General features: G+C 41.0%; 1 pseudogene; it reads left to right on the top strand.

Moving 5' to 3' along the window:
- Positions 1–227: 227 nt before the first annotated feature.
- LOC147799078 (uncharacterized) lies at positions 228–2,158 on the top strand (annotated as a pseudogene).
- Positions 2,159–5,174: the final 3,016 nt, after the last annotated feature.

Consider the following 5,174-nt stretch of genomic DNA (forward strand, 5'->3'; position numbering starts at 1 on the left):
CCGAGGCTAGGCCTAACGACTCTAAAACTACTCGCCTCTCGCTCACGACTGATGTGTACATCTGTTCAGGTGAAGCAAAACGTTTAATCCAATTTATTTTCAAGTAATTTATTTTAGATGAAATATTTTTGCAGTCATTCACATGTTGATCAAATCAGCCTAGCTAGGCGGGGGCTAGGCCTATGTAGTCTGCAGTTCATTGAAGAAAGGTTTCCAAAAATAAACAAATGCTTACGTAGCATATCTTTTCCTTCTGCATGTAGGTTCAACAAATGATGACCCGCCAGCTTGCTGTGAGGCTTCACTTACCTGAGAAGATAGTTTGCCCCAACAGAACTGTTGTAGATGGAACGGATGCACTGTGTGTTCTCCTCAGACGACTGATGTATCCAAACAGACTTCCAGATTTGGAGCTCTTTTTTGGCCGGCCAAAATCGACACTGTCAATGATTATCAATGCTACTCTCAATCATCTGTTTGACTGCAAAGATACGCAGATTGCTTTGGTTTTTTAGATGGAACTGTTCGCCCTATTTGTAGACCCACACGAAACCAGAGAGTATGTTACAATGGGCACAAGCGGGTTCATTCGCTCAAGTTCCAGTCAATAGTTGTACCAGATGGCATGATAGCCAATATGTATGGCCCAGTGGAAGGAAGAAGGCATGACTGTGCTTTGCTTCGTGAGAGTGGAGTCATGGATGTGCTGCATGCTGTTGGATTAGTAGACATCAACGGGCTGCCATTTTCCTTGTATGGAGACCCCAAAACGCAAAACATGCGTACTACGGATACACGTCACAGAAGCACAAAAAGTGATAACGTATCTGTTCGCGTAACTGTATCCATAACCCTGCAAAACCTATTTAGTGTGCGCCAGGTGGGCACATTCTTCATTCCAGTGCGATCTTCCATTATTGGTTCATATAATCTCCATAATAGCAGGAAGTCGTACCCCTTTAAAGGAAACAGAACAAGGAAACGAGAAATAAAGCCACCAGACAGCCTCACCCAGTTCACTTTCAAACTGAGACATTGTAATGAGTTGCACACTTTTCCTAAAACGGAAAGGAAATGTTTGAAAAAAAAGAAAGACATGAAAGGCGAGACAAGGTGTGAATTGATTTTACCTAAGTATGTACACTGTACTTGAGTTCCTTTAAATCTTAAAAAATGCTTTTAATCCCTTCATAATTATTTATTCTGCATGGAGGTATTTTATGGGGCATTTCAGAGCCAGCAAAGGGAATACGCATGTCACAAGAAGTTCCACCTGAAGATTACGAGGCAGCAGTTGACTGAAAAGAAAGAGGATCGGTGAACATTTTGCCTCGTGTGACCACCCTTCTCAATAAATACATCGATAATTAGCACTGTCAGTGCAGCGTGCCAGTTCAGCGTTAACTGTTAAGGATGTTTAAGTCCTTTCCCTTAGAATTTTTCATTCGGGGGACGTCTTAGGTGATCTGTTTCGGCTACTATTTCTCGTGAAATGATCGATATACCCACTTTGGTTTCACTGACACGGCTGCCTAATTCTGCTGCGGCATTGAGGCACATGAGAACATAATGCAATCGTCGGTCGAGTTTGAGCGACACTTGTGGACCATAATACATGTACGTAAAGTGTTGCTTCATTAGCTGGAGGTGTTTTAACGGCCCGGAATTTCCTTCCGTAATTGGCTCCCGAAGACATAAACAAAAATTCTAAGTCTTCACTTACCGCACGCTTGTGACGTTATTCACGAGTCGGCCATCTTGAATCGAAAACGAGGTATACCATAATATCGTTCTGTAATGATTAGATATTCGGGGGAACAAAGAATACCCTCCTTTTGCTCGTATAGCTTGAAATCATGGATAAAATCATTCTTCCAAATAAAAATTAAATCTTACTCAAAGTGAGGCTACTGTGATTAAAATGATCAGTCACTGTGACCTTCCCATTTCGGAGCATTCCATAAAGTGGATTCATGTAACATCAACCAAAATTGAATAAAGCCCATACCACACATGTACGTTCACAAGTCTAGACTTTAATAGCATCTGGGGGCTTTCATAATTGTTTTTCACCTTTTGGAAGGGTAAGCTGTGCTTTCAGTTGTAACCTTTTTGGTTTGGTTTGTCAACTTATTTCTCTGTAAAAACTGAATCGTTGTTTACTCGTCTTCAAAACAACCCCCTGTAGCCTGCAATGTGGTCTTGTGAGGTAATGTCAAACATGCTGCTTTTTGTAAGTAGGGAAATGATTGAAAATACAAGCTATGTGGTAACATTTGGCAAAACAAGTTAGCTGTCAGCTTTCCAGCTGTAACTTGTGGAATTTGTTGCGTTACACTCTGAAGTTTCGATGTTCCCTTTCAACTCCTATTGTGTTGTCCTATACCCATAAGTACATGAAATAGGCCTACCTAAACTATCATCCGCCGGTGGATACAAGTTATTACAATGACCACTAACAGGTGCAAGATACATCAATCAAAACTAAGTTCCCATGGCACAAAGCAAAGATAAAACATTAATACTTGCAGCACAAAAAGTATTTATTACTTTATTTCGAATAAGATAAGGGTTGTGGCCTACTGATGTGAATTCTGACGGGCAATGGCATAACTACAGCAGAGGGGGGTGCCTGCCGCGAATGCCAGTGCCCCCTAGGTGCCCCCCCCCCATTGGAAATCCATGAACCACCTTTGCTGCAGCTCACTGTCTTTTGTTGCCCCCTTGAAAAAAATCTAGGTCTCTATAGGGAGGCGTTTCTACGGACGTTTAGCAGCTATAAGTAAAGATCGGTTTGTCAAGCCAATAAGAACAAGGTTTCACATGAACAGACGGCAAAATAAGTAAAAGATTTAGAATTTGTTTCATCATAGAAAATAGAAATAAAGGGCATGAAAAAGGACAGCGGCGCTTGGAAGGTTCAGCACGCCAACTGCGCGCGAGCGCAGATTTCTGCTCCTCATCGTTTGCTCCTCCATGCTTGTCGCTGGGAAACATGAGTCAGTGCATGGTGAAGTCACATGTAGCTTTGACAGATTCAACCAAAGCCTGTCTTGAGCTGCTCGTGTGATCTCAGCTGACAAAAGGATATACATGTATGTCTCTCTGAGCAACAAGAATCCGACTTCTACATTTAACGTTCACCATCCATGAGCAGGCATGAAACGATGAAGCCTGTGTACCAGAAAGTGCTGTGCCCTTTCCATCTGATTAATTTTTGTTTATCAAAGACTTCAGCCATGGGTGTCAGTTTCAAGATCGATAGTCTTTAACTCCTGTCTAAAAATACTGACTTGCAACTGTGCTGAAGTCACGCTGCTCATCGCAAAATACTCAATCTGGTATGTTATAAATACTTGTGACTTCCTTTACGAGGTATAGACATGTATTTTGTCCACTGCATGATCGACGAGTTGTTGGTGATACATGTTCAGCACCGAAAGATTTGGAATGAAATATGATTTTGATGTGGAAATAAATCATGCAAAAGTGATTACGGGGACCTTCTGTTCCAATACGTAATACCAATTTTGTTGAGATGTGTACAAGCGTGGTTTTCGTTCAAGACTACAGGGGCTTAATAGATATTGGTGGATATCCAGGACAGTTTAGCCATTCTTGTTGGTCGAGAGTACGTCACGCGGTCAGTCTCAACCGGTTGACAAAGCACCAGCTAGCTCCCCATCACCTCACGCAACAAGCACCCATGCACACATCATATAGAGATTATTTTAGACTACATGCACTCGCTGGAGGAACATACTACAGGAAAGCTAGATGTGTTTTTGAAAAAAGTAAAATTGTTGAAAAAAGTCGTCACAAATTCAGACATTTTTAATCTTGGGCTTTGTTACTCAAAAGGAAATTGGAATAAATATTATGTGCTGGGCTGGTCTTCAATTTTTGGGCGCTAATGATGTCCCTCGCCTTCGGCCGGGGTGTTATCAGCGTCCCTTCTCCTGACCTGCTCTATATTTTATTCCCCTAGTAAAGTACCTACGGTGAAGTAGCACTGAGCGCATTTTATGGAGTTGGCCTCCTCTGAGGACACAGAGTAAAGAGTATAATGAAGAAGGACAGTTCATTGGTTGCCAGCCTGCCCTCGCTTCGCACACAAATCGAACAAAGGCCGGCAAGAACAGCAATGAAGTGAATTAGCAGCACTCTCAAGGACAATGGGAAGATTTCCAATACACCAGTACACCAAGGCGGTCTTGTTTATGATCTACGAAAAGATATTGATTGGCCCCCAGACAGTTTGGAAAGATGTACGTCATTCCGTTCGCAGATACTTTGTTTTTGCAGCATCATTACAAGTGGCCATGACTCAAAACATGAAACCTCAGACAAAGAATGTTGTCAAAGATTTGACAAAAGAAAGAAGTGGCCTCATCTTGTTAAGTTAAACGAGGCTAGGCAATAACTCCTCGCAAAGTTAAAAACAATAATCAATGGGGAAACTCTCTGAAGTTTCGATGTGACATCAATAGGTCACAGCTGCTCGCTGATGGTAACATCGACTGGAGTATATTTATTATGGGATGCTCGTGACTCCACAACTGGTCATCATATGCTTTAACATGCTATTATAGTATAAAGAAGTAAATTTCCGCCAGTTGTTCCTAAAAAGGCCAGCTTTCTTTGGCATAGGGATACGAGGTTGTGACACTGTTTCGATACTGAAGTGTTTATGAAACTGTTGAAAAGAACTATTAGTTCAGACCTATACGACACAAAAATATCAGCAATTGATTCCCTTCTAAGATTTGTGTTTTATTTCACTTAAATTAAAACACTAAATACACAGTTTAAATAACTAAAGTAACGTTTGTAACACACGCTTCATTTTATAGCGTAAGTCCCTGGTTTATCTCTCCTTTCATTGTTCAATCTCTCCCTCAAGTTACAAAACAAATAAGTCAAACAATTTTCAACAGGTTCACGTGAAAGAATATTGTTTGATGTATGCTTCAGTTTCATGCCTTGCAAGAGGAAAAGCAAAGCATTTTTAATTAATCTTGCTTTGATCATATTATTTGCCATTTGAGGGATTTTTTGATTAGTTAGACACGTAAGTAGATAACATTAAAGGTTCGTTTGCAATTAGCAATAAGTCACGATTCAAATGCCGTATTCAGAAATCCAGCACCAACTCGGAGTGCTTACGCTGAGAT

The sequence above is a fragment of the Acanthaster planci genome, linkage group LG05 (assembly GCF_054643075.1).
Source record: "Acanthaster planci isolate LZ-2023a linkage group LG05, COTS_SCS, whole genome shotgun sequence".
NCBI classification, from domain to species: domain Eukaryota; kingdom Metazoa; phylum Echinodermata; class Asteroidea; order Valvatida; family Acanthasteridae; genus Acanthaster; species Acanthaster planci.